Here is a 10,953-nt window from a genome sequence, read left to right as displayed (position 1 = left end):
CAAAAGTGAAACCTACTCTTGTCCAGTTTTTATGTATACCTTTAATGGCGGCATGATTAACTGTATTGCCCATCAGAACTGAGTCATACTGGCAAAGTCCCAGCTTCAAGTCCTGATCTGTGCTGAGTTAGCTGAACTCAACCATGGTGGTAATGAGGGCACTATTGTGGATCCAGTGGGGAAAACATGCATCATTCATTTTCATTCTCCTAATACTGCTTGCACAATGCAGAAAGCATTACATCTGTCTGTCTGTAGACTGTGCAATGCAATCCAACACATTAAATCCCAATAACTTTTTTTTAGAAATGTAAATGGTGGAAATGATGAGGATCCAGTACATTTTTGACCTGTTTTAAAGATCCAAATTACATCCACTGTCGTAGAACTCTGTCTCAAAAGCAAACCTAGCAATGTTTCCAAAAAAAATTATATGGCACCTGGCAGGATTTATTTTTCCAAAAGAAAGTTTACCAATGTTAAGAGTGTTGCACCAGAAGAGGCAAAAACATGTTAAATATAGCATCAAAGCTCCTGGTGAAGATTTGGCTTCAGTAGATAAGTGCTGGATCCAACTCCGAGGGACAGGATGCTGTTATCAAGCCTTCTTCCTCCACTGCTGGGGAGACTTGTTGTCTTTTCTGACACTTTTCAGACCCACTGTCACCTTCTACAATTTGGCTCAAGTAGGTGGGGGAGATGAGATGGAAAATGGTGAGCTGGGCCTTGTCTTCCCCTGTCATTTGCATTAATTGGTGGGGAGGGGACAGCCAGCAATGTAACATGAGAGGAAATCCCTGACCATGTGTGTAAGCCAGTGGTACTCCCTTACCACCAGAATGTTTCCTTATTCTCTGCCACAATGCCATCCACTATTGGACGGGATCACAGAGGAGAATCCTGGCCCCTCTCTCAGCTAGAAAAGAACACATAGAGCAGCAGGAGAGGTCTGAGGATCTCATAAACATCCCTCCTGATCTTGGCACCAAGGTCAATCCCTAGGATGACATGAGAAACTCCTTATTCCATACATGCTGGTCAGCTCAGAATCTTTATGCTATGGTGAAACTGGTAGAAGATGTTAAAAAAAAACTTTCATTTGATGTTTTGCTTGCACCACTCATTTGTTAGAGTTGCTATTTGTGAGATTTCTGCCTCATTGTCATTACACATTCCAAGCTTTATAGGCCCACATGATCAGGGTGAAAACAACAACTTCCATGTTACACCTCTCCCTATTTTGCACATATTTTTCCACAGGAATTATCTGGCTAAATGCCACCTGAGGTAGGTTATCAAGTTTTCCTCTGAATACTGTCCTTACATGAGCACAGTATGAAGGGTACAAATGCCATAATGCATATCTCTCTTGCTTTCTGTCTCTCTCTTTCACACACACACACCCACACACACGCAAAATCCATCTTCTGTATCCTGATCCACTGAAATGTTCAACTCATATCACAAGCTAATGTCAGAAAGGTAGGTTATGTGACACAAGCTACTTGCAAATATTTCTAACCTTTTATAACCATTTTTATCGGTATATTTAGTGATTTTTGCCAGAATAAAGTATTGTGTTCATCTTTTTGTATATATTAAATGCTATTTCTAGTTTTATATTGAAATCAAAGCGAATAAGGTGTTTGAATAACTTGGATGGTTAGAGTTGTGGTGCTTAAAAGTTCAAGAATGTTATCATTGAAAACAATGAAAAGATTTGATGGCTTGGTGTCCTGCTATGCACTCATTCCTTATCAGAATATTCCTTAGCTTTTGCCACTTCTTGCCTTATCTTTATTCATCATATGTGTATTGAGAATTTCACAAATAAATAACTATTTCAGCCAAACCTATTCTTTTGTCTTATTGAAAAATGACATTTTGGAGGTGTGATATTCTGAGAATTGTGTTTTCTCAACACCTCACTCTCAGATATGCTGCTGTTGAAATTTGTGTGTTAATGGCCAAGTGCTCAATGTAAGTTTATTTCTTTCATGCAATGGTAAGGCCAGCATTTGTTGGTCATCCCTAATTGCCCTTAAGAATGTGGTGGTGAGTCACCTTGAACTGCTGCAGTCCGTCTGGCGTGGGTACATCTGTCATGTTGTTAGGAAGGGACTTCCAGACTTTTGATCCAGCAGCTGCGAAGGAATGGTAATATAGTTCCAATCAGAATGGTACGTGGTTTATAGGGGTATTTGGAGATGATGGCATCCCATGCATCTGCTGCCCTTGCCCTTCTAGGTGGTAGAGGTTGTTTGGAAGGTGCTGTCGAAGGAGATAGAGGTTGTGTCTTTGAAAGGTGCTGTCAAAAGAGGTACATGTTTTGGGTTTGGAAGGTGCTGTTGAAGGATATTGATATATATGACCACTGACAGAAGTGGAATCAAACTTAAATGTAAGCAGGTAACTTAATTTTATTGCAACGAAAATGGGGTAAGTTTTACAATGAGCAGGTGATCTGTCCAGGCGTTCATGGTTCAAGTTCAAAATTATCCCAAGGTTCTAATCTGGAGCGATAAGAATAGAATAAACTCATCCAGTGTTTACTTGAAATCAATTATATTTTTAACTGCATAATTATACATTGGAAATGAAAAATCTTTCAGACCCACTCCAACACCGTCGGTGGAAATTAATGCCCTTCCCTGAGGCATGTTTGAACATACGAACATACGAATTAGGAGCAGGAGCAGTCCACTCGGCCCCTCAAGCCTGCTTTGCCATTCAATAAGATCATGGCTGATCTGAATGTAACCTCAACCCCACATTCCTGCCTACCCCCTGATAACCTTTCACCCCTTTGTTAATCAAGAATTTATCTAGCTCTGCCTTAAAAACATTCAAAGACTCTGGAGTCAGGGGAGCATTTCATAGAGTGTAAGGGTGTCGAGTGGGGACCCTGCCACCTTCCTGCCTCTGCCCTGATTAAGTCTAGGGGCAGAATTTTCTCATCGGCGTGCGGGGATGGGCCTATTGGTGGGCAGGCGCGCGATGATCTCCGATGCGCACCCGCCATTAATTAACGTGCCAGTTAAGGTCCTTGAGCCAGTAATTGATGCTGACTTTTCAGGGTCCGTGCAATCTTCAGATCGTCGCATGGGTGCAATGGGCTGGCAGGTAGGCCACATTTTTGTATACCTTGGGCAGGATAAGAAGGGTGAATGGGGTTGCGAGTATTATTTGTCAGACATTTAATGTTTAAACTTACTGCTACTTGCCTGTGTGAGCAAGAATACTTCAAAATTCAAAGCCGTTTGGACAGGAGTAACAGGCTTCAGGTTTGGACTTTGAAGTAAGCATCATTTCTGGGGCCTTGCTGGTTTCAGGAAGCCTTCCCTTAGCCAGGGAATGGAGCTGAACTCTCCACTGGAGGGACCTCCTCTGAGGAGGAAGGGAGGGCCAGAAGGGGGAGGAGGCCAGGTGTCCATATTCAGCCTCCAGGGGAGCCACCTTTGGGAGGACAGGTGCAGGCACAAGGGGTGCAGGGCCAACAGGAAGCGCAAGGCAGAAAGGGCCGCAGAAAATGCCACTATCCTGCTGCCAAGGTTTAGAGGCAGCGAAGCAGCTACCTCAACATGTCTGAGGTGCAGTGCTGAAGGAGGTTCCATCTCTCAAGGGAGACAGTGACCTCCATCTGTCAGATGATAGACCCTGAGATCTGCACCAATTGTATGGGTGGGCACCCCATGCCAGTGGTGTTGAAGGTCATGGCTGCCCTCAGCTTCTATGCCTCCAGCTCTTTCCAGGGGTCGGTGGGTGATCTTTGCTGAGTCTCCCAGTTAGCTATCCACGCTTGTGTCAAGCAGGTGGCAAATGCTCTGATCAGGCGTGCATTGATCTTCATTCACTACCGCTGGGAAGAGGCCAGCCAGACAGGACGAGCCAGAGGTTTCACAGCAATTGCTCGGTTCCCCTGCATCCAGGGTGCAATAGACTGTACGCATGTGGCCATCAAGGCACCAGCAGGTGAGCCCAGTGCCTTCATCAACAGGAAGGGCTTCCACTCCATGAACGTGCAGATAGTGTGTGATCACAGAATGCAGATTCTACAAGTCTGTGCAAGATACCCAGGCAGCTCCCATGACGCCTACATCTTCCGACACTCCCAGGTGCCGAGGCTCTTCAGTGCTCCAGCCCGGCTATATGGATGGCTGTTGGGTAACAAGGGCTATCCCCTCAGAAGGTGGCTCATGTCGCCTCTCCGCCATCCAAGAACAGAGGCTGAGCAGTGGTACAACTGGAGCCATGGCTCCATAGTGCTGTGGTGGAGAGAGACATCGGTCTTCTCAAGATGCGCTTCCGATGCCTGGGCCATTCAGGGAGCGCACTCCAATACCCCCCAGATCATGTGTCGCTGATAGAGGTTGTATGCTGTGCTCTCCACAATCTGGTGCTGGAAAGGGGCGACGCAGTGGAGGAAGAAAATATAGATGCAGATGCTCCTGCTGCAGGCGATGAGTCCAACAGTGAGTCCGAGGATGACCACGCAGAGAGAGGAGTACACTGAGGGGGTAGACACTGACCTAGGCATACTCCCAGGAGGCTTTAATCCAATGAATCATCAGCTAGTCCACCACAGATGGACCTCCAACACAAGCCAGGGCTGCAGGTTCCATACACGATACCTGAGAGCAACATTTGTCTGGTTCGGTACATTAACTAAGGGCCTTGTCAATAAAGCTCAATAACAAACAAGTCACTCATAACATCATGGGTTCCCGTCCACCTGCAGGAGTAAGGAATCACCCTGAGCCATGTTCACATATGAAGCATTTAATGAATTCACAAAATAAAACAGAAAAGAAACTGAATATAAAGGTGTTCAGAATCACACCAACTTACAATCAACACATAGTGAGGCAACAGTGAGAATCCCGTGGTGTGCCTAAGGTGTCTTAATTTTACATTTGTGGGTGCTACGTCTAGGTGCTGTCCCCTTGCTGGCACTGTTATCTGAGACAGCCTGCTCACTCTGCTGTTCTGTTGGCCTCGATGACCTTGGTGGGCGTCCTCTGGCCCGTGGAGTCTTTGATGGCTCCGCCTGGGAGGGAGTGGCCAGTTCCATGGCTTGCATCTCCCCTGTTGCTGCAGCCTTATCGGATCTCAAGGTCACTGGCAGAGGGGTGGAAGAGCTGCTACCCTCATCCAGACCGTCCTGAGAGGAGCCTGCAGAGATGACAGGCCGCTCCTGCACCAACATGAGGATGGTTTGGACCTCCCTGCTCACCACTGATGGATGGGCACTGAGCTGGGATACTTGGTGCCCAATCCATCTCCCATACTGGCACTGACTAACTGAGGCCAGTGCTGCTGTGAGGGCTTGCAGGTCTGAACGCAACCCCGGGAGGCCCTGATTGGTCTCCTGGAAGAGCCTCTCTACGAGAGTCGCCACTGTCTCCATGGAGGTAGCATGGCGCTCGGCCATGAGGATCATTGTATTGGTGATGCTCCGAGTGGACTCCTCCAGCATGGGCACCGTGCCACGCATTGCCTCATTTATCTCCACCAGATCCTCCCGCAGACCCTGCTAGACTTCCAGCATCTGCTGCCTCACAGACGACTCCAGAGACACATCATCAGCCACCGACTGAGCATGTGCCTTGTTCCCAGCGGTCCTCCGACTGCCGGCGCCATGGGCACTCTCTGGATCCGCCCGCGCCTCAAACGGGGTATGAAGTGCCCTCACCGCTGTGCTCCGGGACACTAGCCAATGATCTAATTCCCACCGTGGTGCTCGTATCTGCACTAGTGCCTGCCTGGCAGAAATGGTGTGACGCTGGTGATTCTAATTTTCTGGGCCCTCAGGTGTCAGAGGTGGCCCCTCTGCCTCCTCCTCCCAGCCCTGCTCCAGTGATGCTGAAAGGAAGAACAAGGACATTTGATTAGTTCAAGTGGAGACAATGTCAACATGCATGCCTGGCCCTTGGATCTGTATGCGCTCATTCTTCCATAATCAATGGGATGCCCATGTTGGAAGCTTAAAACACTGAACATTCAACAGTGGGATGGTTGCAGGGACAGACATGGTGGCCTCAGTGCACGGCACTCTTACCTCCCCCAGGCACCCCAGCCTCGCCGGCACTAGTGGACCTGGGCACATGGCACCTCTCCAGCTCCTTCGTCTCCTGCTCGTATCTGGTGATTATGGCCAACTGGGCCTGGCCTCCGCCAGTCTACATCCTCTCGGCAGCATTGTGTGCTGTCTTCTCCTGAAAAGGAGAGAGGAGCATTGATTAGTCCACCCTGTACCTGGATTCCTATCACATACCTGCCACCCCCACCTGATTGGGACATTGCAGGGCTCCAGTGATTCGTCACCCGCAGCTGCCACACACTCACACCAAGAAGCCAGGGGCTGACCCCCTTTACCCATGTGCTGCCTCCATCACATTTACCACCACACGGTCTAACCCTGCAAAGCAAGGAGGCACAAGCATGTGGAACGCCAAGGGCAGCAAATGGATTGATGCCCCGCCACCTGGAAGCTTCCCTCTCAGCATGTCAGCAGCCTGACTTTGACATGTTTTGCAGTTCCAGCACTGGGCCTACGTGCAGATCCTTGAGGTAGCCCCCAAAACAGAATTCCGGGTGTCAGTCTACCACATGCTGCAGGTGCAGAACCCATCTCAGCACAACTCAGGGTGAACTAGGCATGGGCCACCCAGCGAGGGAAACTTGCCGTGAAGGATTCAATGCTGTAACTGCACTCAGAGTTGGGGGGGTGCTGCTGGGGGGGAAAGCCTATCTGCTGTGTTAAGTGACCAATACCAACATGGTACTCGCCCTTCCCGTGCGCATCATGGGAGCTGACTGTATCTGCCACCTCCTCCCAGGCATGTTTGGTCAGGTGGGGGGGCTTCCTCCTCCCGGCCCTGGCCACCTCCTCCAGGAGGGCAGCAAGGCAATTGTCAGAAAACTGAGGGGCGCACTGTCCCGCTGACCTATCCTCCCGCCTGGCCTGCTCACCAGCAGCATCCCGGGGTGCCCTTCTGCTTGCCATGTTTCACAGCCTTTGCAAGGCTGCCTGCACGCTATTTAAACAGGCCGCTGGGTCGCCATTGGACCTGGCGGTCATTGCCAGTGCCTGTCCACTCCTGCCGTCCTCGGGAGCTGCGCTTCATGCTGGGCGGGCCGATTAAGGCCTGCCCATGTAAAATGGTGGCGCGGAGCTAATCACAGGTGGCAATCGGCTCTGCGCCCGCTCCCAACCAGCCTGCCTAATGGGAGGAAATTTCTCCCTTAGGCTAGGAAGGCTCGTGGACAGCCTTCCCATCCTGACACCAATTGAGGACCTGGAGAGAGCAATTAATGCTCACTATGGACCGCATCCCACTGCCACTGGTGAATACCCATCAGTGGGCATAGCAGGGCAGTCACCGGGGTCAGGGAAGGCCAAAAGGGAGTGCTGCCTTGTCAGATCAAGGGATCTGGCATCAGGAAGGGCATGGGACTGTGGGTCATTGAGAGCCATTCCCCATCCCTCCTCTTGACACCTCCATTGCCCCCCTAGCCAGCAACCCCTCCCCCGTGACCCCCATCTGCTCTCACTTAGCTGTGATCTGGGTCCGTCACTGAATCTGGGCCTCTGGTGGGTGCATTGCTGGCAGCTGGGAGTCCTGGGTTCCGAAGAAGCGTCATGCGGACTTGAAACGTTAACTATGTTTCTCTCTCCACAGATGGTGCCAGACCTGCTGAGTTTTTCCAGCAGTTTCATTTTTTATGTTATATAAACGCAAATCTTTTTATTAATTCTTTAGTGTTATGAAGGTGAGGGTGAGGTGCAGCAGGGCATGGCCTTATGAGATTTCCACTGGCTGGTCCCCACCATAAGTTACTCAAATGTAGAAAATCAGGCTCCTTTTGAGAGAGCCAACACTGATATTTTCTTAGGCACAAGAACGGAGTCTACAAGGTCAACACCCTGGCTTCCACTGGTTCACAAACATAGATAGTAATAAATCACTGGCATCCAGGTTACTCAGTACAAAGAAGGCACAAGCCATTATTGAATCCCCCACTATCAACAACCTGAGGGTTACCATTGACCAGAAACTGAACTGGACTAGCCATATAAATACTGTGGCTACAAGAGCAGGTCAGAGGCTAGGAATCCTGTGATGAGTAACTCACCTCCTGACTCCCCAAAGCCTGTCCACAATCAACAAGGCACAAGTCAGGAGTGTGATGGAATACTCCCCACTTGCCTGGATGAATGTAGCTCCTACAACACTCAAGAAGCTTGACACCATTCAGAACAAAGCAGCCTGCTTGATTGGCACAACATCCACAAAAATTTACTCCCTCCACTAATGATGCACAGTGTACCATCTTCAAGATGCACTGCAGAAACTCACCGAGGCTCCTCAGCAACTTCCGAACCCACAACCACTACCATCTAGAAGGAAAATGACAGCAGATAGATGGGAACACTACTGCCTGGGAGTTCCCCCCACCCCCCCAAGTCACTCACCATCCTGACTTGGAAATATATTGCTGTTCCTTCACTGCCGCTGGGTCACAATCCTGGAACTCCTTCCCTCACAGCACTGTGGATGTACCTATACCACATGGACTGCAGCGGTTCAAGAAGGCAGCTCACCACCACCTTCTCAAGGACAATTAGGGATGGGCAATAAATGCTGGCCCAGTCAGCGAAGCCCACATCCCATTAATGAATATTTTTTAAAATTAGAAAACTAGTGGGGGAAGTTAGTCTGACAGTTCTATCTTCTGGTGATGTGATGAGCATTGTATATGAACTACTGCCTATCCAAGGGGGCAATTATCATTGCTTACTCTTCATGGTGGGGTCTCAGCATTGTTGTTTCTTGCCTGCTGCTCCACTCCATTCAAGTTTCTTGCACCTGCTTTATCCTCCCATGGAACCTCAGACCCCGGGTGGGTTGATTATTAGACCTGGACTCAAATGAGCAGAGAATAATGATAAGTTTCAGTTTCATAGTAGGCTTCTCCTTCTTATGTCATCTATCATCAAGCTGGATATGTCAAGAAATGATGCTGGAAGAAATCCAAACTTTAAGACCTCACCACCTATAAAAATAAGAACATTGTGAGTTAAGACTGGCTGCTTTAGTGCCAGGAACTTCATTCATTTTCCTGTATAAATAGGGCATTCTTTACATTCATAACAGATTTAAAGGCGTCTCCATTTAGGTCCATTTTAAGACAGAGTGTTATCCTTGCTTTATCTTGTTACTCGCTTTCAATTTCCTCACAGGTCCTTGCGTAATCATGTCCTAACTCCTCTGCTCTGTTAATTACTGTTAATCTTCTTTGCTTGAAATTTCCATGGGGTATTCTCCCAAGTATCTGCTGTAATATTGGCAGAGGATCAGTAGCAATACTTGAGAAATAGCATAAATAGCCATTTTCACTCTTTCCATGCTGAAGTTATGACAGGTGATTGGGAGAAGGACCATGGAAAGTCTACCTCCAAATATTGAAAGTGGCAGCTTACTCCTCGATTGTGCCTTTCACAAGAACACTATGAGGCCACAGGTATTCTGTTGGTTGTCCACCATACCTGGCAGGAGAGAGACCATGATCATGAAGGTGTCTCTCCCAGGGCAAAGTTAGCCCATTGCTCTTTGGGTGTGCTGATGCCTGCGATGTCCCATAATGCAGCATACTCGACTGCAAAATTTCTGGCAGTGGGAGATTGCGTTTGCGTTCTTCCCTAGTTTGCAAATTAAAAAATAGAATAACAGTAGCCAGGGTTTTCCCCTTGGCGAGTGGGGGGTGGGGCCCATTTGCCGATGTATAAAATGAAGCACGGTGACGCTGGGTGGAACTCCCGACGTCACCACGCCCCATTTAAATTTTCAGGTAGGCGGGAGCTCAGCAAACTCATTTGTGTGCCCGCTGACCTGTCAATGACCAATTGAGGCCATTGATAGAGTCATTTAGGTAATTAATGGACCTGGCAGGCCGGGAGCCCTGGCAGGCATTAGAAAAAGCATGAAGCCTCATCCACGGACAGGATGAGGTTTCATGTAGTTTTTAAAAAATGTAATTGAAGTATTTTTAGAAGTTATGGACATGTCCCAACTCATGTGACAGTGTCACATGAGGATACATGTCAGGGAGTTTTTTTCTATTTTTAATATTTTTTACAGTAGAACCAATCTCCCTGAGGCAGCACTTTGCCTCAGGGAGATGAATGCACTCTTTCATGCGCATGCGCGAAAGAGTGCGCTCTTGGGTTTAGGGATGCCCCGCCTGCACAGGGTGTGCACAGTGCTTCCCTGAGGACGTCATGCTGGACAGGCCTTAATTGGCTCACCCATGAAAAAGGGTGGCGCGCCCCCGAATGGGGGCGCTGATCGGAAGCGCGCCTCAGCGCGCCCGCTCTTCAACTCCCCCCCCAGTGGGGGGGGAAACCCTGGCCTTAGTGCCATTTTTGCAAAGGCTTTTATAACTCTTGCACTGAAGTGGATGAGCAGCAGGCTCAAAGTACAAATTCACTCCCTGTGACGTGGCCATCTAAATGGACATCACTCAAATTTAGTAGTGCCATTATTCAATATTTTTATGCACTGCATGGCTGAACTTATGAAATGCCATATATACTTATACCAGTGAAGTGGCTCATAAGATACTTGAGATAAATAAAAGTTGTTGTAAATGGTCAGTTTTCTGATGCCGCTAGTAAAATTGTCAGGTTCTGTGATAACAGCCCCAGCAAATTCATTTCCACCTGCAAGTTTTATTTGCATCCGTTGGAACTTGCCAAAAAAAGTTTATTAACCTTCTGATAAAGAGGAAAATATAGTCCCAACGGTTTTTCTAGTGGGTATTTTTAACTTCCTGAGGATTAGTGGGATGGTGATGGATCTCAAGGTGGGGAGGAGGGTTATCTTGTTTCAAATGGCAAATCTGATATCAACTGGCTGCAAAGGCACCTACTTCTGACTTAACCAAGAAGGC

At 48.3% G+C, this 10,953-nt stretch overlaps 1 non-coding gene across 1 annotated transcript; it reads left to right on the top strand.

Annotated features, from left to right (window-relative positions):
- Positions 1-9,542: 9,542 nt before the first annotated feature.
- LOC121277557 lies at positions 9,543-9,706 on the top strand. Its single transcript, XR_005942920.1, has one exon. It is a non-coding gene; the product is annotated as a U1 spliceosomal RNA (small nuclear RNA).
- The last annotated feature ends 1,247 nt before the right edge of the window (positions 9,707-10,953 follow it).

Source organism: Carcharodon carcharias, chromosome 4 (assembly GCF_017639515.1).
Source record: "Carcharodon carcharias isolate sCarCar2 chromosome 4, sCarCar2.pri, whole genome shotgun sequence".
Lineage (NCBI taxonomy): Eukaryota > Metazoa > Chordata > Chondrichthyes > Lamniformes > Lamnidae > Carcharodon > Carcharodon carcharias.
The sequence above is the reverse complement of the archived record's forward strand: the minus strand, read 5'-3'. Positions and strand labels throughout refer to the sequence as shown.